The 24243-nt window shown below is 32.4% G+C and overlaps 1 protein-coding gene across 2 annotated transcripts in view; it reads right to left on the bottom strand.

Moving 5' to 3' along the window:
* The window catches only part of LOC120767737 (GTPase-activating protein CdGAPr), a 211516-nt gene that overhangs the window by 74313 nt on the left and 112960 nt on the right, over positions 1-24243 (bottom strand). The window contains exon 1 of one of the 2 annotated variants that reach the window (XM_040093947.1): positions 19238-19740. The exons of the other annotated variant lie outside the window; for it this stretch is intronic. The gene's annotated coding sequence lies outside the window, so the exon portion shown is untranslated. Of the gene's footprint in view, positions 1-19237; positions 19741-24243 lie in introns of those variants that run through there. 2 annotated transcript variants of the gene reach the window in all.

Here is a 24243-nt window from a genome sequence, read left to right as displayed (position 1 = left end):
ATTTAACATTATTTTAATTAATTAACTCATTCAACAATACTTTTTTAATTTGTTTGGATTTTAGTTTCCTTTTAAATATACATTTGCTCAATTTAAAATTAATTTTTTGTTGGTATAATTTTTTAATTATTGTTAAATTAATTTTTAACAAATAATAATTTTTTTATTTTTTCACCTTTTATTTGTTGTGTTTCATTTCATAATTAATATATTATATTTTACTTAATTTCTTATTTTTTTTTATTTAATAGTTTACTTTATTTTTATTTTCTTTATAAAATTATGAATTAACTATTAATGTTAACTTTTCAATTTTCTTATCATCAATTTAATTAATTATTACTTAATTTTAATTTAATTAATTTAAGTTTAAAAAATTTGTTTGTAATTTATTTTAATTTAATTTCCTCTTAACTATATTTTTGCTTAAAATTAAAATTAATTTTTGCTATCATATTCTTTAATTAACTTTAATTAAATAAAATTTTATTTTATTTTACTTTATTCGGTTTCATAATTAATTCATTTTGTTTTAATTTATTTCTTTTTTTATTTAATTTAATGGTTTACTTTATTTTTATTTTTTTATAAAATTATTAATTAGCTATTAATGTTAGTTTGTTAATTTTTTATCTTCAGTTTCATTAATATTATTACAATTAATGTAAATTTAATACATACAAATTGTGTTAATTTTAGTTTAAAGTAATTAAAGTAATTTAATAAAAAAAAATATACATTTTAATTTTTTGGTTTACTATTTATTTTATTTATTTTATTATATTTTAAGTTAGTTATTTTTATTATTTAATTACCCTTTTAGTTCCGTTTGCTGACAATACATTTTACTTCAAATACATTTTTTTCTAATTTTTCAAATATTTTTTTTTTTATTTTTTGTTCATTCTTCATTAAAATAAATTAATTTTAATTGGCATTACTAAAATGAATTTTAGTTAAAAGTATATTTACTTTTGTTTTTAATTTTGTATTATTTATTTAACAGTATTATTTTTTTTCATTTTTTCTTTATTTAATTATTATTTTTAATTAATTAACCTCTTAGTCATCTTTGGTTATACAAATTTTTTTTAAACACTTTTTTTCTAATTTGTCAAATACTATATTCAATTTTATTTTTTGTTAATTTTCAATGAAAATAATTAATTTTAATATAATTCTTAAATTAACTTTAATTAAATTCGTATTTATTTTTATTTTTAATTTTTTATTATTTCTTCAATAGTATTGTTTTTGTATTTTTGCATTATAAATGTTTCATTACATATTTATTTATTTAACTTTAATTTAATTATTATTTACCCTTTTAGTTTGCTTTGATTATAATTTTTGATATTTGGTAATAAATTTTAAATAAGATTATTCTTTTCTAATCTTTCAACACTTTTTTGATTTATTTTTCAAGCAATTAAATAAAATTAAATAATTAAAAATTAAAATGAATTAATTTCTATCAATTTAATTTATATTTTATTTTAATTATATTTGCTTCCTGTTTTCATTTGGTTTTATTTATTTAGTTTTATTGTTATTCTAATTTAATTTATTTTTTTTTTTTTCATTTCACTTCGATTAATTGCTTTTTGCTTTTTTCTTCTTCCTCATCATTAATTTCCATCTGCTTACAATTTTCCTCCATTAATCCACATTTCTTATGTAAACGGAAATGAACCGCTCTGTCCACCAGGAAATTTGACATTTTCCGTGTATGGGTATGTGTGTGAGTGCAATGCTGCCGTAATTTTTTCCTAACGAGTTTTACTCCGTCAATTGCTTCGTCCATTGGAAATCAATTCATGAATTTTTACTACTTCTCCCTCTCGCACTGATTTGCAAGGCAGGAAATGTCAAATTGACATTTCATGAAATTAGCGGAAAATTGTTAGACTCGATTTTTGTTATCGAAATTGGAATTAAAGGAAATGTCTGCGACTCATACCGGAAAATGTACGAATTAATGTGCGGTAATAAGGTTAGGCGAAGAGGAGATTAAAAATTGCAAACTGAAACGAAGCTAAAACCAAGTGTAATAAATAATATTTTTGAAGTTGTATTAGTATAAAATAATAAAAGGGTCGTGTAATACTGGAAATACAGTATTAAATAACATGAAATTACTAAGATGAAGATAATACTATTATGAGATACAACTGCTAAAAGAAAGCTTAGTGGTAGAATTTTTAAAATCAACAAATTTAGACAGCGTACTCCAATGAAATTCCATTCCAGTGAAAATAAACAACAACGTAAAAGTTTAAAGACAATACTCAACCTCAAAAATATGATATTTAGATAGACGGTGACAAAAAGTATATGATTCTGAGGTACATTGTCTCAAATAAACTAACAAAAAACTCACTTCTATTGAAAAATAATGGAAGGTTTTGACAAATACTGCAAGGTTTCAGAAAAATATTGTTCCTGAAATAATGGTGAAGGAATATGTGTTTTAAAAAGCTCTGATAATGGATAATTTTTTTAAATAAACTTGAGTGATACAAAATATCAAAACTTAGTAAGGTGAAGTATGGTATGGAAGCGATTTTATAAGATTTACTATTTCTTCCAAATTAGAACCAATTGCTAAGAATTAGAAACTCTCCGAACCCAAAACTCGATGCACTTTATTAAGAGGTCAAAACCCGCTCGTAATAGATATAAAGATCTTAAGTGTCTATCATTTTAGCACAGAGCTTCTTTAGAGCTAGATCGGCCAAAAAGAACGGTCCATCTTAAATGTTCATGATCAAAATGAGTCGATTCCAAACAGTCTACACCTGAAAGCTTTCAGAATGAGACCTTACAAATTTTTATTTTTAAAGCCGCATTATTGCCTGTGTTGCTTAACTTCGGAATAAATGACAGCATACATAACGTTGGTTTTCTTTATCATAAGCACACAAGAGGTGTCGTCTCTCTACATACTCTTACCGCAATGGTAATCTTGTCATTTTTTACAGGTCTTCGATCTTACCCATTAGACAATCACAAACGAATTTCTATTATGCGCTGAACAGAGTATATTAAGTTAGCCGCGAAGCTTATATCTATGGGATTATGCCTTCCCATCAGTCTGTATATACCCGAACCATCGTCAACAAACTGATTGGGTCTTATCAGTTGGGGCTTAGGCTTGGAAAATCAGCAACTGATTGACCATGCGTCAAGTCCTGGAAAAGACCCGTGAAAAGAGAATCGACACACACCACATCTTCATCGATTTCAAAGCTGCTTTTCACAGCACGAAAATGAGCTGTGTTTATGCCGCGATGTCTGAATTTGGTACTCCCGCAAAACTAATACGGCTAAGTAAACTAACGTTGAGCAATACCAAAAGCTCCGTCAGGAGCGGGAAGAACATTTCCGAGACGTTCGATGCCTAACGAGGTTCCAGACAATGCGACTCTTTATCGTAGACTTCTTGAATTTACTACTGAAGAAAATAATACGAGGTGCTCAGCTGCATAGAGAATGTACAAGATAAGAGTGAATCGGCGTATGCCAATGATATTTATATCATTGGCCTTAACATCCGCGCTGACATAGCTCCAGCACTGAGAGTATTCGACGCAGTACCCGCCGAGGAAACAGAAAAAAAGCAAGAAAGCAAGAAAGGGAAGAACGACTCGGCTCTAACCGCGTAAACAGCGTCTACGCCAATAAAGTAGAAAAAGAAGCGCTCAAAGTTTTAAATATCGATACGAAATCTTGCCCACGTCCGTTTTTCCTCAAAGCTCCCGCAGCTCGTCATTTGTTGGAACCGCCGATATCGAACCATTATAATATGTAGAACATGGCTATCATAGAAACTGATCAATTAAAATCAAGTTGTTGTATGGAAAACTTCTATATTTGAACAAATATCTTTACGCAATTTGGTACAAATTATTGCCTAAGCCAGCGCTACAATTTCTGAACATATTATTCAGATCGGATTACTATAGCATATAGCTATCATACAAAGTCACCGATCAAAATCCAGATAAAGATCTTTTTTACCCTTTTATGCTATAAGAAATGCACCTGTAGAGTACCCAAACTTTATGTTTCATCTTGTTTGTATTTGTTTTTGTAAAAGAGTGTTTAAAGATTTACTTTGTGGTCTAAAAACATGTTTTATGAGGTCACAATAAATTTAACGCAGCCTTAGCGCTTTATAATGTTAATTTTGTTATAAATTATCTTTATACTATATACACATATAATATACATGTGCATATGTGTGAACCATATATAACCATATTTTATGCAAACAAAAAATAAGTTTCTTTAAGTTATTGAGATAAGTACTCCTGATTTGCCTGTAGAACTTTTTTTGAGTGTATAAAAATTACAAAAAGAATGCAATTAAAACGCGCCCACACACGCTCGGCAACACACAATTCCATATGTATTAAACACCAAAACAAAAACAAAAAAATTACAAAAAGTATATAAAAATTAATTCAAACTTTTTTGAATTTTTTTTTTGCTTTTGCTTGTCACTAATTATAGCGCTTGTGAAAGGCCTCTGTGGAGCGCGCTGATAGCGGCACATTACACACACAAACAAACATGCATTTACACTCATATCGGGATATACACTAATACCAGCCTACACACATATACTTGTACAAACATACATACATACATATGTATATTTGTGTATTTAAATTTATCGTGTTTGAGGGCTGGTGAGTTGGTCATTTGAATAAATTAATTAGCACATACTGATATTAAATATTTTTTGAAGAAATAACAACAAAAACAACACAAGTAAGAAAAAACTTTAACTTTAAATGCAACGTAGTTATAACACCCTTCACAGCAGCATTATTTAAAGCATGAAAGCGTATAAAAAGGCCTCTGTCAAGACTCTGAGGGATCAGTTTGTATGGCAGCTGTATGCTATAGTGGTTCGATCTGAACAATATATTCGTAGATTGTAGCGTTGTCTTAGACAATAATACGTGCCAAATCTCGTGAAACTATAGCGTCAAATAAAGAAGTTTGCAAGAACTTCACTTTGAACAACAAATTTGTATGGCAGCTATATCCTCCTGTGGTTCGATAACAACCATTCCGACAAATGAGAAGCTTCTTGGGGAGAAAAGAACGTGTGCTGAATTTCAGAGCGGTAACCTAACAAATAAAAAATTTTCTCTAGAAGGACTTGATCTATCAATCAATTTGTATGGCAGCTATATCCTATAGTGTTCGGATATCGACAGCTCCGATAAATTAGAAACTTCTTGGGGAGAAAAGATCGTGTGCAATATTTCAAAGCGAAATCTCAAAAACTAAGACTAAAAACAAGACGAACATGGCTAATTCAAGTTAGCTCACAATGCTGATCATTTATATATACTACTAGAGGACCGCCCACGTTTTACTGTGACTGATACATAGGTTGGACTACTAATACCATCTATATGATTTCTATTAGTTAGATTATAAGTATTAGTTAAGGAATAATCGCATTTTTAGTGAAGCAACAAAAATGAATCAAAAAGCATTTCGTGCGTTAAGAAAGAATTGGTTTTTGGTGTAAAAATACTATAGAATTTGGGCTGTGCATCAGTGAAATCAATCGAGTCCAACCGATTGTCAGCCTGGTGGACTCCATATTAAGAAACGGTTCTCAAGCGTGGAAAGACAAAAAAAAATCGGCTGGCAAGGTTATGGCAACAGTCTTTTGGGATGCCCGTGGTATATTATTCATCGAATGACAAATGAGACAGTTTTAATTCATTGCACTGTGTATTTGATTGCAGTTCTATTCTACCATTCCCAATATTTAGCAATTTATTATTTTTCAGGAAGGATCAGTTTGAAATTGTACGCATATATGTACTTCATTGTTCCCGTATAAATATTGCATTGCTCTGTGCAATGCATCTATGTATATCTCAAATTTTAATAGACCTTTTTATCAACACTTTAGTTATTCCGCTATTTTTTTATGCCAGATCTTTTGCAATTTTAAATTGCCTATAAAGATACCCCCTCCAATAGTTAGCAGGTATGAAAAAAATGTCATAGCTACCCATAGATGTATTGAATCACCCAATTTATTACTTAAGAACGAACAACTCTGTCCACATTATGAAAAGTTGCCTACAGATGTCGCCTTTTACTTTGGCATCGTTTTGTTTATTGCACGTTTACGCCAATTTAAGGTTTGAATATTGGATACTGCGATGGTAGCGCAATCTATCGGATCCAATGTAAAATATTCCAAAATTAGCAATTAATAACAAATGAAAAATTAATATAAAAAAAATATTTTCCAGTGGACCAAATTGTGAATCTAAACCATTCTCGAATTTCCTTGAACACACACAAAAAATTTCATGAAAATCGGTCCAGCCGTTTAGGAGCAGTTCAACTACAAACACACGGTCAGAAGATTTATATATATAAAGATTATCTTGAAAGGGTATATATTTTATAAGGTCTCCGAAATTACCTTCAGAGTAATACAAACTTCGTCGCAGACTTAATATACTTTGTGCAGGGTATAAATGTCACATACATACATGTACATATATAAGATGAATGGCTGGGAGTTGGCTCTGCATTGGGTCATACTGAAATTTATTTTTCGCTTTTTACAAGGCAATGAATTCAGCATTTGAATTTTTGTTTGGTATGTCATAATAAAATATTTTAATGTACATATCTGAAAAATAATTATGAATTTTACCACGGCTCGCCTGTGGTTGAAGTGAGTGTGCGGGCATTACCGCAATGTGACACTCGCCTAATGGGAGATCAACGTGAATTTATGGGGTGGGGACATATTTGTATCTCTATGTAAGTATGTATACATATGTATATTTATGTACATATGTACGTTTGTTTGTTTGTAATTATTTTTGGCAGCAACAAAGCGGGTCTGGGGCAACGCCCAAAGCTGGGAGTGACAAAAAATAATTATTATTTAATATAATAACGGAATTATAATAATAACGGAATATTTTTGTTCGTGAATTAAGTTTTTTATAATGCAGAGTGAAATAATCAAATTTAACAAATAAATACATATGTATGTATGTGAATACAATTATTAACTGGAATACTTTGTGAAGAATATTTAATAATGCGGTTAATGTAGATTAAATATAGTAATGTGCTATTTTTATACAAAGTCGTGTTCGATTCATCACTTCTAAGCTCGCAAAGTTTGAGCACTTCTTTCTTGCTATGAAATAAACATGCAAAAGGAACAATAATTTTATCCTGCTGAATTAAATTTCAACTAATTAAAGTGATACGATCACTTCTTGTGCCTTCTCTATACTATTATGCTATATCTATGCTTTTATACCAGTCTTTTAAATTTATACTAGTTCGACGAATCGCTGCTGAATCGCATAAAAATCATTCCATATCCAAAGCGGATGGTTACTAATGGTGAAAAGTAGGAAATTTTATGACAACGTCATGCGAAAACGGTCGTGGTCGTATCGCGGTGAGCCCGCGCAAACAATGGCCAGGCCAGGATATACAGTCAGGAAGAGCTATGTATGTAGATATTTGATGAGACTGGCAGGGAATAATCCACCATGAGCTGCTTCACTACGGCCAAATTCTTAATTCAGACCGTTACTGTAAACAATTGAACTTTTAGAAGAAAGCACGCGCCGAGAAGCGATCAGCTTTGTATAATAGGAAAGAAAATTGTGTGCCATCCCTACAAGGCCAGTCACATAGATGGCTAGTGACTCGACAAAAGTTCATGGAGCTTGGTTGGAAAGTTATGATGCATCCGTCTTATAGTCCGAGCCAAGCAACACGAGGATAGGCAAATAATTTTGCTGAGAAATTCGCCTCAAATGAAACTTGCGGAAATCGACTGCTCCACTTTTTTGCCAATATAGACGAGAGTTTCTATGAAAGTGGCTCTATGCAATTATCTTCTAAAAGGCAAAACATTGAAGACAAAACGATGCCTATTTGACCTAAATCCTATTATTCTTACTATGCTATATAAAATCTTCTATTTAATGCAAGAATAATGGAACTTGTTTCCTAGACCTTATACTAAGATTTGTAGAGAGGTCTGCTGTAACTGGATGTTACTTTTTAATTCTTAAAAGCAATTTTCGACAAAGTATCCTAAAGAATGACTACTCTTCATAGACCTACTAATTGAAATCCAGCTGGTATAGCAAAGGACCAAACTGGTCTAAGCGAAGCTCATTGGCCTATCAGATAAGCCTATTTAGGCTTTATCTATTTAGTTGCTACAAAGTGCGTTCCAAAGTAAACAGGACTTTTTTAATTTCGAACGAAACTGTGCGTGAATTCATCAAAAATCAGTCGAAATCATCATTGAAATTCATGGAAATGGAATTGAATATCTCCAAAACATCGATTTATCGCATTTTTACCGAACATTTGGGCTTACGAAAGGTGTGTGCATGGTTTGTTCCGCACAAATTGACTGACGACCAAAATTGCTCAGAATACAACATTCGATGGATCATTAAAGAGATCAAAAAGGACAAAGCCTTCCTTTACAATATTGTGACTGTTGACGAAACGTGGTGTTTCCAATATGATCCCGAAACGAAACGCCAAAGTATTGAATGGAAAGCTCCGGATGAGCCGAAAAAAAGAAGGCTTGCACCAGCATACTGATGGCCATACCGGCTAACGAGCTAAAACACTCGTTGGACATGCTTTTGGATCGTGCAAAAAGCTGTATTGAAGCAGAAGGAGACAATTTTAAATAAAATTAATTAATTTTGCCAAAAAAAAAAACATTTGTTCTGTTTTTTTTTAAGTCCTGTTTACTTTGGAACGGCCAAGGACTGTCGACCCGGCACCATGCCTCGAAATTGATTTAGGAATATTTACTAGCACTACAACAACAACAACAGAGTAGCACCTCAAGTCTTGGAACACTACATAGTAACCTACGGCATACCATAAAGTTACTTGGCATTAGTCTTGCTGATGGGCATACCTACAAACTTCTACCCGGAGCACAATCGGCCTAAGGATGGTGGCCGCCTGCAATTTGGCGCTCCTGCGTTTATTCATGAGCTTAAGTATGATTGCGATTACCATCGTCACTCCAACGAATTCTTCTATATCTGGACGCAGGTGCTACAAGTATCTTATTTATTTACTTATTTATTCTATTTAAATAGTGAAATCTTGTTTAAACAATTAAATTTCTACAGTAAAATTTGCCATTTTCGCATTTCACCAAATTAGAATTTCTTGTGGATATTTTTTACTGCTTTACAATCCGACCTTTTATCACTTTTTTGTTGTTGCTGCTTGTCAGCAGCCATGACTTACATTTGTCACTCTATTTTATTGCACTTAATATTCTACATACGTACAGATATTTGTGTGTCTGTACGCATTTAGTTTACTCAAGTGTTAATTGACAGGTGAAAGTTGCACAAGGCAATTTGAGGCGCGCCGCCACAAGACAACCAACCTCCATTATTCATACGAAATCTTTGAGACCTGAACGCAATGAATTAGCGGCATGGAGAGAAAAAATTCTTTGCGTACGCGAAAACTGCTAATCGGTGCAATACATACGAAGATATAATTGTGGAAGTACAGGGTGAGAAAACTTTTCAGTTGGTTTATAAATATTAAATATTCTTGAATCAAGTTACTATTTTATAGTTATTAGTAACATGGTTCTTATGTACCGGCACCGAAACGAAAATGGCTTCATATTTGCGCCATATTTATCCAACAAAAAACTAGTCAATAGTCGATGGAAATCATTATCGATAGATGTTGTCGAAAAATAACCGATTTCCGGTTTCAACTTAAGGCATAAGAAACGGATTCAATAGCACGAAATGGATCAACATGATCAACGCACTAGAAAACCGATTCAAAACGCTTGACGAAAATAATACGGAGCTTCATTAAAGACTACTATATGATACAAGTGACGGACTTCAAAGAAAGAAAATCGACTTGGAATCAGCGCATGAATCCATACGGATCGTACTAGACGACGGCTACCATGTTGTTTATGTGGACGACATCGCCGATGTCATAATTGCTCGATATGCAGGCATAGCCAGACGCAAACTAACACAAGTTGCTGAGAACACAGACATTGTTGGGCTCACACGGCCTTAGCCTAGTCGCGGAAAACCTAAGCTGATCCTGTTTAGTAATATACTTCAGTATAAGAATGGATAACAAACAGAAGTACTGGGCAAAAACTCAGTACGCTGCGAAACTCGGCGTCATTACGGTAATGTTACCATACTCGATCTTGTTAATGAACTCGGCATTCACAAATACGACCGAGAAAAAGGGGTCCATTAGGTTTTCATTCCAGTAGAGAAGAATGCGCCAATGCTTATGAGATCGTTAATTATAATGGCGAAATCTACAAGTACATATTCATAAAAATTTGTCACAAGTCTTGATGGCAAAATATTGGAGGCCTGCTTGTAAGCAGAAGGAATCTGCTCATGGACACAACACATTACCCTGTATTAAAAGTTTTGGTTAAAAACTTTCCACATTCCGTCGAGTTTCTGGTTTGTTTTTCTATGATTTTTAAATTTTTACTAAATTTTTGTTTTCGTTTCTTTTTATTTTTTTAATTTTTTTGATTTTAATTTTTTAATTGTTTTTATTTTTAATTTTTTTTTTTTAATTTTTATTTCTATTTTATCTTTCAGAGTTTACTTTTCACAATTTTCCACATTCCGCCGAATTTCTGGTTTGTGTTTCTATGATTTTCAAAGTTTTACTAAATTTTTCTTTTCGTTAGCTTTTGTTTTTTTGATTTTAATTTTTTTATTTTTAATTTTTTTTAACTTTTTTTAATTTTAATTTTTATTTCTATTTTATCTTTCAGAGTTTACTTTTCACAATTTTCCACATTCCGCCGAATTTCTGGTTTGTGTTTCTATGATTTTCAAAGTTTTACTAAATTTTTCTTTTCGTTAGCTTTTGTTTTTTTGATTTTAATTTTTTTATTTTTAATTTTTTTTTATTTTTAATACACCTTTTTTTTCGATTATTTTATCTTTTTCAGATTTTACTTTTATATATTATTTTTAATTAAAAATTTATTTTTATTAAATTTTAAAATTATTATTTTTGAATTTACCAATTTTTTTTTTATTTATTTTAATTTTTTAGTATTTTTATCTATTTTTTTCATAAATTTACGCTTTTTTATTAATTTTTTTCTTAGTATTTTATATTTTTTATACACCCTGTATTAGGATTTTTAGTTAACAATTATGCGCTGAATTTTTCGCATGTGTTTCAATGGTTTTTGAGTTTTTTGGATTTTTTGTTGTGTTTCCTTAGTTTTTTTTCACTTTTTGTTTTATTTTTGTTTTCAAGCGTTACGTTTATGTTTTTTAAATTTTTTTAATTTAAAATTATTTTTAAATTTTCTAAATTTTTTTCTTTACATTTTTTTATATATTATATTTTTAAAAAAATTTTTAAATTTTTTTTACAAATTTCTCCTTTTTTCATTATTTTACTTATGTATACATATATCTTTAATTTATCTTTTATACCCGCAACTAAACACCAATTAGCAGTAAAATTAGAACGAAACCACAGAAAAACGAAAAATTTCTTCTTCTCTCCTCCCAATTATGAAGCGTGAAATGCTCTTACAAATGCAGTGCTGTGAAAATATGCACATAAAAACGGCAACAGAATAGATACTAAACTATAATGCGAAACTGTCATTTAAGTATTTTGACAATAAACTTTTGTTTGCTTAAGCATCAACGCGCTTGACTGCCACCGCCGCCGCCAACGCTTGTGTTGAGATGTTGGCGCGGCGTTGCGTTACGTTGGTGGCGCAGAGCCATTAAATGGAAGAAGAAATGGAAATGTAAGCCAACGAACTCGCGTGAGTTGACGCATTGAATGCTTAAATAGAAATTACTGTGAGTATTTAGACAATTAATGAATTTATTTATATGTACTAGCGGCAGTGTGTAAATTTGCCAAGGAATTAGTGGAGAAAATATGCTTATGCAGATAAATGTGCGACAGACATACCAAGTTTATATGTATATGTATGTATATATGTATATAGTATACGCATCACCACAGCATATAATGTAGAAAAAAAACTAATAAATCGAAGTACAAGCAGCTTTTCTTCAAAAGTATGTCAAATATTTGTGAAATCTTTGTGCGTTTGGCATTGCAACACGTTGTGGCGTGAATTTGTCTAGGTGACATGCCAATAGTGGTGAAATTTCGTTAAGATCATAATTCTTACATGTGCAGGATTTGAGACACATTTTGAAAAAAAAAAACTAGAGATAAATGATTCGAAAAACTTTGTTCGAGTTAATTCTCAAATATTTCACTTTTAATTTAGTTGAGTCAAGATTTCTGTCATAATAATTCTTTTACGCGTAATTCTCCACTGATTCATGAATTTTACTTTACTTTATTACTGTTAAATGAACCTATTTGCGATTAGTGGGGGTAAAAAGTTATCGATTATTTCATGACTGAAATAAATAAAACCAAAAGTGAGTTTGCTTGAAGTTTTGTATTTTTAATGCAATCACGCCCAAGAAAACGTTGAAAATATACCAGGCGTGTTTTGAGAAGACCACTTTATCACAAGCCCAGGATTTTGAGAGGCACAAAGCGTTCAGTGAAGTCATCGAAAACTTGACGCATGCGAGTTGTCCAACCCTGCTCTGTTAATAATGATAGCATGGAAAAAATTAAAGAAACAGAGCTTGAAAATCTTCGTTTTGGCATCAGAAATGTAGCTGTGGATTATCAATGCGCAAAGGACCATAAAACTTCCGCAGAACCTTTCTCTCGAAAACTCGTAACGCTGACGCATCAGATATTGTCATCGTCCATGCCTCTGCACCATATAGCAGGACGGGAAAAATGAGTAACTTTGGTTTGGTCTTTGCTTGTCGAGAGAGGAATTTCGACTCACAAATTGGTTAATATTTTGAGTCAATCCTAGACTCATACGAAAAAGCCGGAATCTTTTGCATAAACGACGTCGCGTGGAGGTCGCAATAGGGATGCTTGAAAATGTAGCAAACGCATCATTACCCTTGACGAGACTTCATTTCGTAAATACAACGTCGAAACTTTTCAAAGATATAGCAAATGGCGCTCCAAAAATGAGCCGAACCGAAAAAAGCAAAATATGTTGAAGGCACTGAAGGTCATTCGAGCCGAGGCTTTAAACAAGTGTATGGAAAATCTACATTTTGTTGGCTCAAAAGAAGCCCATTTGAGTTTTTTCAGCATAGTTAACAGTTTAAATACATCTTGCGCCAGAAAAAACAACTGATCAAATTTGACCCGGACTGTAAAAAAAAAAACAAAAAATTAAGTATTTTAAATAACACAAATCAAATTTAATCACATTTAGCACAGGAGATATTTAAACTGCTAACCATGCTGACAAGACTCTTAGACCACCTTATATGCAGAAAAAGTTACAATTTGATCTGGTTTGGCAGAGTGAAAATCGTCAAAGTACTAGATGGTTATATCAAAACGATGCAATTAGTCATCCAACGCGATCTGACGATGTCCTTTTCATCATCAGCAAGACGATTAACTTTTGGTGACCACATCATATCACAAAATTGGCTTAGCCCTAGGCTATGTGAGTTGACTCCGTTAGGTTAGGCGCTGCATCATTTGATAAATAATACTCAGTTGGACTGAGAGGATATTAAATGAAAGGCACAGTCACAATGAAGTTAAGCTCGTAATTCTGTGTACTGTATACGAAATACTAAATTTTGGAGCTAAAAGGTTGATATATGACAAAAAAGAACTCTCTTTGCAAGCAAAGTTACAACGTGATATTGGTTTAGATTCTAAAAACGGAAATAACGACACATTTTTTTGTCCAAATATGTAGTTTCTATCGAGATAGTGATCTTGTATACTAAACCTCACAGTTTTATACGACGCAAAGTCTGTTATTTCATATACCACTGATGAATACAGGTAATGATCGAAGGACTAAATGACAGCTTCCTTAAAAAAGTAATTTCTTTTATAAAAAAAAATGTACATTTCAAAGTGACTTAAGGAAAATATTATTATACATATTATTCCTTCAATTATTCTTCTTCTTTATTGGCTTAAACACTGCTTACGCGGTTATAGGTTATAGCAAATAAAAATATGAAGTTTGAGTGAAAATTTCAAGCCGATCTGTCGAACCGAAGTTTTCCTCACCGACTTTAAGAGCCGCGTTCTTTCGAGAAAAACTCGTATATGTTTACAACAGTTGCTGCAGCCTTCAAAGACGATTAAGGGATCGTTGAAGACATGCCACGTTCTGGACAGCCTTCGACCTCTTCAACTGCTGAAGATATTAAAAAAGTGAAAGATATGGTGCTTGAAAATCGTCAGGCATCTGTTAGAGAGATGGCAAGAGAGCTCGACATCTTTCACGAATCCGTTCGAATGATTTTGGTAAATATTTTGAGTATGACCGAGTTCTTGCATGTTTCGAAAAGATTACCGTAAGCAGATCTCTTTGGACGTGGTTGATCGTGCGAATTCCAATGCCACATTAATGGAGAGCATTATAACTGACGATAAGACATGGGTTTACGAGTTTGACAGGAGAAAAAATGAGCCGAAACCAAAAAACCACACCAAAGCCGCTTAAAAATCAAGGTGATGCTCAATATGTTTTTCGATATTCGTGGTTTGGTGTATCATGATTTGGTTCCGGAGGAACAGACGGTCTATAAGTAGTTCTATTTAGACGTATTGAGGCGTTTGCGTGCGAACTTCCGTCGAAAATATCGGAAATTGTGGAAGAACAATTCATTGATTTTACACGATGACAATGCCTCATCTCACGGGGCCACGATTGTGACCGAATTTAAAGCCAAAAGCCTATCTCTAATGATTCCAAAAGCCTACTGATGAGAAATAAACTGCTTTCCTAGGTACTTACGTATGTAAAACAGTGTGAATCTAAGAAAAAACTTAGCGACTAAATTGAGTTAAACTCATTGTGGCAAAGCTTGGGTTTTACTAAAAAAGCTAAGCTTTACACGCTTATTCATAATAAAAATATATGCACATGAAATCACAACAACATAGTTTCATAAAAAATGATAAATGTACATATGTAATTACATAGATACAGGTGTGAAAAAAACCGCAGCGACAAGCAGGTGATTCATAATATGTTTTTGCTTTAATCAACCATTACCGTAAATCATATTTGAACAGTGCAATAATTTTGAAATGTAAAACAGAAGTGTTGCCATTAACTCTTGAAAAACATTAAAACAACAATAACACAAAAATATATACATAACTACATAATAACCACAACTGTCAAAGCGAGCAAACCAACAATAAATAAAAAACAAATGAAAGCGGAAAATAGTCATTAAAAAAAACCATTGATAAACGAGTCAAAATGAAAATAAAAACTGTTGGCGAAGTTGGCAGGCAATTTCAACTCAATGAACTCCCTCGAAACTAACCAGTTCGAACTGTGGAAAGTTCATAAATCACTGAATAAAATAAATTTGCATACAAGCACACACACATACACATGACGATGTTTGTGTATTTAAATAAGCAATCTAATGTACGATATGTATGTATATACACTCATATATGTATATGTATGCACGTATGTTGCGGCATTTGATTGAGTGAGCGGCAAAAGGTTATTTAACGAGCTCGCGCCACATAATTTGCACGCCACAGGTGAATGTATTCATATCTCTAGTAATTTATGTTTTGCAAGTAAATATGTATTATTGTAGTCATATGCACCTTATAGTGGTTTGCTATTTATTTATGTAGAAAATTTTTAAAATAAAATAAATGATTTTTATACCCTGAATAGGATATATCAAGTTTGCCACGAAGTTTTTAAAAGCCAACAAGAAACGTTTGAGACACTATAAAAAATATTTAAAGGGTGATCCAAGTAAAGGTACTTTTTCAATAGTCTCTCTTGGCAGATCTCGCGTGAACCGTGTCAAGCTGTCACGTTATTCTTGTTTGCATTTCATCATGGAAAGACTTACGCCTGAACAACGTTTACAAATCGTTTAACTTCATTACGAAAATTCTCGTTCTGCAAAGAATTTGTTTCGCGCGCTTCACTCAACTTAGGGTCAAATTAATCTGCTTCTGAGCGTACTATTCGCAACACCATCACCCAACTTGAGACCCAGCATTCATTATTGGATAATGTTCCACCAAATAGACAACGTCCAGCACGTAGTGAAGAAAATATAGCAGCCGTAGCCGAGAGTGTACACAAAGACCGTGGAGAATCGATTCAGCGCCGTTCGCAGCAACTCGGATTAACGACTGCTCGACCTTCCCAACTGTCATTGCTACGCTCTTGGGCTCTTGAAAAGTTCCAAGAAGATCCGACGTTTTCTATCCAAATTTTACACAGCGATGAGGCCTATTTCTGGCTCAATGGGTATATAAACAAGTAAAATTGCCGAATTTGGAACGCAGAGCAACTGAAGAGATTCAAGAGCTGCCATTACATCTAGAAAAAACAACAGTTTGGTGTGGTCTGTGGGCCCGTGAAATCATCGGTCCATATTTCTTTAAAAATTATGCCAGTGAGAACGTAATAGTTTATCGCGACCGTTATCACGCCAAGATAACCGACTATTTTATGCCTAAAATTGAAGCTCGTGATCTCGGTGACATCTGGTTTCAACAAATGACATTTATGATCGCTTCCCACACATCGCATCAATCATAGAATTTATTGAAAGAAAACTTCGGTGAGCAGATCAATTTCAGGTATTGGGCCGGTCGATTGGCCAACAAGATCATGTGATATCACACCAGTTTCTGTGTTTTTTCTTTAAAAAGTACGCAATCTTGAAAGGGATAACTCGTTGGAGAGAGCTTCAACAATTAATGGAGTTCTTAATTTAACGATATATTTACAGGTTTTCTGTTGTCTCTCAATGGTATATTTTTCTTGTAAATATATACACAAATCGACCCAGCATGAGCTCTGCTCCCTTTTCCCCCACTTTTCTGGTGGTTTAGCCTTCAGATGCTTGGTATCTAGCTTAATTTAATGTGATATTTTATTTATATGCCACTTCGCGTTACATGCTCCAGAATTGAACTTAATTTCCATTATAACCTTACACCTTCATTGCAAATTTGTGAAATATTAAAACATCCAAGTAAAATTCTCTCAAAAACTTGCTTTGAATCTTCATCACATTGTAGGCTAGGCTAGTCTTACTATCACATTTTACTATCAAATGAATTAAATCACTAAATGTTAGACCAGCGAGAGAGATGTTCCTGAATCACTTTGTCAACTTATATATAAATAAGTTTCAGCAAATAAAATCTATCCAACACGTTCGTCAGAGCAACCATTCACTTAATTATGGCTACTTAGTCATTGGACAATCGAAGCGTCAGCATTTTACTTCTGTTTTTTTTCTTGCTTGTTTTATTTACAGTTTAAAAAATTTAGAAAATTCGTGCGTTATAATATTAATATTATGGAATTGAAACGTTATGTGGGTTTGTGAGTTAGGTGGGAGACTGGTTGAGAGCACAATAGACCTAAGGTCGCGGTATATTTATCTTAGTTAGGAGTCTGAACAGAATCTTAAAACTGATAAAAAAAAAATTGAACAGCTGGATTAATTATTAAATTATCTTTATTTGAGAAACAAAATATTATAAGATTTCATATGATATTGTTTTTGTTACGAGATGGTATCTTTTATAATAGGTTGAAAGGAGTGGGCAAATGAGGTATGACCACCACTTTTAAATTTCTGAAAATTGTTCTGTTTGAGCTTATAACTATATCATAAGATTCTGCGAAAATTTTAATAGATTGATTGCAATAGTTTCGGAGATTTCAGCATATTTGTAGGATTATTTTAAGTTAGCGTAATGAATTCCCAAAACTTCAAACGCGTTTTTTTGAAACGTTGCTTTCAGAGTCAGTGAGAAAAATTTCTCCGAAAAGACGAAGATGCACTTGATAATTTCAAAAAACCTTACAGACCTCTAAATATACCATATTATTATTTGTCAGGTAATGTCATTATACGATTTTTTATAATAATTTCGATTTTAAACCATTCTAAAGTCCAAATTTATTCACAAAAATCACTGTTCTTTGGAAACACGCCATTTTTTGAAAAATAAAAATTTTGACTACTCTTTCGATCGTTATCTAAAATAATATTATTTATTTTTTTTATGTTGAATTTGTGGTAATTTTGAGACGAAAAATCCGTTTCACCGCCAAGCTCATTTTTCGGCAGTCTTCCTGGATTTCGGATGTAATACGAATGGAGTTTGGATCCAAAGAGTAAACAAATTATTGAGTATTAATCACCGATTATTAAAGTTGAAAATGAGCTTAATGCTGTAAATTCACACAATTTGTATGGTATTTTTTTAGAAAACGCCCTTTAAAAAAATTCGCGAAATGCGCTTTTCTGACCTTTAAGTAAATATACGCACTTAAATTAATAGTTTTCAATATTCACATATTTTTGGAATATTTTAATTGTATAAATTATTAAAAAAAAACACAATTCATTTACATATGTATTGGAAATATTTCCATTTTTTAATAAATAATCATCCAGCATAAGGTTTACTTTATTACATGACAAACGTCAAACTATAACTGACAAATGTCAAATTTGATTTGTTGCGTCTGTAAACAATTTTATTTACAAATGAAATTTGAAAATATTTTAAGAAGCTTCTACCACCTTAATACGCGTCAAAAACATTATAAACAGTTGCTATTTTATAGTTGTTGCTTTGGTGACAGCCAACTAGACTTAAATACATAATTACGACCACCGACATTTTATTTTAATTTTATATTTTTGTTCGTCACAAAAAGTATTTAAATAACGGCACTATATTTGAAAATGAGCTTAATTACAATATTTTAATTGCTGGCGGAGTTGAAAAAGTGCATGAGGTTATCAAGGGTGAGAGTAAAGTCAAATAAAAAAAAGGCTTTTAAATATAAATTATTCGTGGAATATTTAAGGAAATGTAAAAAGGGGATTTTTAAGGGAAAGTATTTATTTTTATTTTTTTTTTGTGTAAATAAACTTTGACACTGACCTCTGGCCATGTAAACGGCTGTTAAAAATAAATTATTCACATATGTATAGATAATGGGAACTTTTTAAATTTTATTTAATTTTTTTATTTGTAAATAAACTTTGACACTAACCTCTTGCAATAATTCACTGCACAACAATTGAATTTTTTTTAATCGGTGTATTGCAAAAAGCAGCAATATTTCTTTTATGGTGAAAACAGACGGCAGTCACAGGCGCCACAGCTGTTGGCTTTTCGGCGACAGATTTTATAATTCTAAAAGCTGCAAGCACTTCGAAAAAAATCGAAACTTTTCAACATATGGCCGGCATATGTGGCGCACTTTTAAAATTATATTGCTTCTTTGCTTCTTTAATAAACATTTAGTAGTTTGGTTTCATTTCGTTTTAATTGATTTCTTTTATTTTTATTTTTTGAACACACAAACACATGTCGCGAAACCTGTTTCGGTGGCTTGGAAAATAAAACACTTGACGCGGCCTACGATTTTGTAAGCAAAAACACTGTAGTTGTTATTGTACTCACACTAAATGCAGGCACTTTTCACTTTTTGCTCGTAGAAATCGCTAAAACTTAATCGAATTAAATTTTTATACTTTCACAAGCACAGCAACACGTCGTTAGATGCGAGACGAGAAAAAAAGCAGCACCGAACACCGCGTTCAGACCGTCCACTCGTGGCGTCTCAATCGTATGAGTGGTGTAAATCGTATTGATGCGCGACCAACAAGCTGGAGCACCACAACGAAGCGAATCAAAAGCGCAACTAATGTAAGCGACAGCAATGGACGCCCAACAAAGCCCCCCAAAGCACAAGCGCGGCAACAAAGAGAGCGCAAGTAAAGTAAGTAGAGAGAGAATGTAACATGCAGTTAATAAGGCAGAGCTTTAATTTGGGGGAAAATGTGTGAGCGCATTTAAGAGATTATTTTGAGAGAGTATGTTAGGGAAAAGCATAGCAATACAAGAAAAAAATAATTAATTTGTTTAGTTTTTAATATTTTAGGTTAGGTAATATTTCCTTACATCGATTTAAACATAAAAAATTTTAAGTATTTTATTTTTTTTTTTTTATTTATTTTTGTAATATTGCACAGTTATTTTTAAAAACCCATTTTGTTTAAGAAATATTTGCAAAAATATAATAAGTATATTTTATTACTAATTTCTTTTGCTAAATTTATTTATTAAGTTTTAAATATTTAAGTTAAGTAACTTTTTCCTTACTACTAGTTAAGCAAAAAAAATTAATTAATAAAAAAATAAGTTTATTTAATTTTAGTCCAAAATTTTTTTTAAATAATTTTGCCACATTTTTAAAATGTTTAATTTAACAAAAACGTATATCGTAAAAACGGGTTTAAAACGAAAAACTTACAAAACAATAACAAATGTTGCCGCCCTTTCCAAATTTGTTATTTGATCAAAATTTATGCCATCAAAAATGTAATACAATCTTCAAACTGAAGTTTCTTAAAACGAGAAGTTAAAAATATGTTTCGAAAAATGTTGCCACCTGTTTCAAATAATTTAATAAAATTTATGCGATTAAGAAATTAATGCAATCATCACACTGAAAGGGTTTTAAAATGCGAAGTTAAAAATATGTTTCGAAAAATGTTGCTACCTGTTTCAAATTTATAATTTAATAAAATTCGTGCGATTAAAAAATTTATAAATCATCGAAGTGAAAATGTTCAAAAACGAAGAGTTAAAAATATGTATGCTTCGAAAAATGTTGCCACCTGTTTCAAATTTATAATTTAATAAAATTCGTACGATTAAAAAATTAATAAATCATCAAAGTGAAGATGTTTAAAAACTAAAAGTTAAAAATATGTTTCGAAAAATGTTGCCATCTGTTTCAAATAATTTAACAAAATTTATGCCTTTAAAACTATTACAACATTAAGTCTTATTAAATAGTACAACAAACCGAAGAAGTTTAAAAACGTAGAAATGAAAATAATTTTTGAAAAATGTTGCCATCTGTTTCAAATCTTACAAAAAAAATTTGCGAATGTTGGCACCTGTTTCAAATGTATAATTTAAAAAATTATAAGAATAAAAAATGTTTCAAAAAATTATGTATTATGTATTTACATACTATGTATGTATGTATGTATGTACATATACATATGTATGTACATACATGAATTTTTGAAAAAGCCTTGTCACCTGTCTTAATTTTTATACAAAAAAATTTGTTCAGAAACATATGGAAAATTTAATTCAATAACACTATGGATATATATAAATATTGCTTATTATCATATTTATCACAATTTATATTTATTTATAAAATTTTCATTATTTTTCTCTTATTTATTTATTTTTTTTAGCCTTTTTCTATAATTTTTTAAATTAGTTTTTTTGGTATCTCCTGATTTTTCTTTTCTGCTATTTTTACAAATGTATGTTTGTATGTACATATACATCAATTTTTTCTCTGCAACTAAGTTTTTAGAAATTCATTTTCATCAGTTCAAAATTTCGCATTTCAATAAATTTTTATGATTTCACATTTTGACGCACATTTTAGGCGTCGCCGGCGCTTAGGAATAGTAGAAAAAATAATAATTGCGTTTACGTGCGGCGTGAATTTAACCAACAACAAGACCAGCACATTAATTTCTTTTTTTTTTTTATTTTACAAGGCGGCCCGGCGACACAATAGCCCCATCGTCAACGCCATCAACGCACATAAACATCATCGACACTGTGCCGCCGCCACGACTGCCACACGGTTCAGATGCTGATTTTTCTGCTTGCAAAAACAAAAAAACCAATAAAGAACAAAAATATAATTTCATTTGTGGAGCACATAATATTTTCTGATTCACGCGTGCGACGACTAGCAGTGCTCACGCAAACGCTTTACCACTCTCCCAACAATTCGCTCCCACAAGCTACATAAGTGCGCTCTCTGCTTGCACAAAATAAGAGTAATAAAACGAAAATGCATTGACAAAAGAGAAAATCGCTTGCCGTCATCACATCACACAACATCCCTGTCCTAGTCCGCCCATCGCTGACGACGACGACGACGACAAATTGTTATTGTTATCGTTGCGTTTTGTTTCAGTAAAATATTTATTATTACTTGCAGTTTCTACTGTTTGTTTTCGTTCGTCGCGTTCGCGTTCATGTTCGTGCTGCGGTAACTGTTAAAGTTGTTGATTGCTTCGATAATGTTGCAACGCGCTGAATTTGCTTTTGCGTTTATTTCGATTGATATATAGACCACAGATGTTGAAGATACAAGGTAAGTAAATATTAGTCATCTCGGTGACTTCTCTTGTTTTCGCAGCATGAGTGTGTGAGGAAAGAAAGTTATGTTGGCTCAAAAGGGATTCCCGCAAGTCGGTCGGGGAAGTTGGTTTACAACAAATGACAATCTTGATTACGGATTTTTATAGGTGAAAGTACAAAATTATTTGGTGGAATTCAGAATCACACTTTACTTTTTTCTTTTTATTAATTCTGATTCAAGAACTTTGTGTCGAATTGCGCCGGCGCTAGAACGCATTTTATAAATTGTCTCTACGATCTATTAAGTTCCCTTAAAAACCATTATTTTAATATAGTGTGCGCCATTTTTTTCATTATCTCTTAGCACCTACTCAATGCTATAACAGCACAATCCTCAGAAGCTTAGTTTACTGATCTAATAAACCTTTTTGATTTAAGTATAGCTTGCGGTCTAAGAACCGGAAAAACTTTCTAAGAAGAATACAATGGATTCAGAAGCAATTTGAAACCCCATATAGTGGCAAATTTTTTCATACTTTTCATTAAGTTGTGCCACAGAGGATTCTCTAGTTCGCTAGAAGACACAGTTAAGACATTTGCCAATCCCAGACAAACAATGTCGAAAGATTTTCCATGCACAACTCAAAATATAGCCACCATCACTGCGCTGACTGACAGTTGGCTCTTTTCACACGTTCTGCAATCCATTCGAATAAGAGACACAGTTATCCCCATCACCTATACTTTCATAATCATTCTTAGCTTTTTTGGGTTTTCGTTCGTAATCGCCTCTTTTGGAGGTCCAGGCGGTCGCCGTACATAATGCTCCTGTGACCTATTTATAAGGAAATTAGGAAACCACCCAGACAATATTGATTTAATAAGCTTCTGATATCAGTAGCATTTTATTTCATCATAAAATTATTAATTCACAAAGCTCGTTCATAAAAATTATTTAGTTCCAAAGCTTAACTCACTAAAAATACTTTTTCTCACGAACCTATTGTGAAATTCAAATATGTGTCTTTTGAAGCTTAACTCCAACTACAAAATATAAACATAAAAATTCTAACATACGAAATTCCCATACGAAGTCAAAGGAAAGCGTGCAGCGACTCAATACGTTGTGCATAACGGGAGCTCTAAGAATAACTCCAACGGCGCCTCTTGAACTTTTACTTAACCTGGGAGGCTCGAAAATTGCGGACGTAGTTGATGCGGGGAGGTACTGTCGGAGTTAGGTAGAATGGTGTACAGCTGTCATCCCAGTGGCAGCGCACGCCTGCCTAGCAGACCAATCGAGAAGACTGCAGCAAATGACGAGAACAAGGCACCAGGAAAACAAAGGAACATTTCTTGTGCAATTGTCCCGCATTGATAAAGCAACGCTTTGAGCAATATCGGTTGCGATCAGTACTTAGATGAAAGCCCCTCTGGAAACCCTGTGACTGGCGTTTTCAACTTCTTTTTGGTAGACTTTTAGATTCTAAAAGATAAAGATAAAACTAACTGTTAAGTGGAGCTAACGGGATGAATGCTTGGAGCTGAGAATCTACTGCATTGTGGGCGGTTTATAATAGGTCAGTTGCAAAATTCTCGGCTCTCACATAGATGGCGTTGCCCTAATCTTCAAAGACACTTGTATAAATTTGACAGCTGTCTAATCAAGTATTGATATGCTAAATTTAGACGTGCTAAATTTAGACGTCACCGAAGTCGGTGAGCGCAATCGACGCCGAAAAGACGTTGTTACCGACGAAAACATCAAAAAATCTACAAAATAATTTTAAGAAGCTCAGGCAAAGTGGGTGGCTGATGATGCGGAACAATGTTTGGAGATGTTCAATTGTAATATATCCGAGTTTT

Source organism: Bactrocera tryoni, chromosome 2 (genome assembly GCF_016617805.1).
Source record: "Bactrocera tryoni isolate S06 chromosome 2, CSIRO_BtryS06_freeze2, whole genome shotgun sequence".
Lineage (NCBI taxonomy): Eukaryota > Metazoa > Arthropoda > Insecta > Diptera > Tephritidae > Bactrocera > Bactrocera tryoni.
Note: the sequence above shows the minus strand (reverse complement) of the source record. Positions and strands in the feature narration are given on the sequence as shown.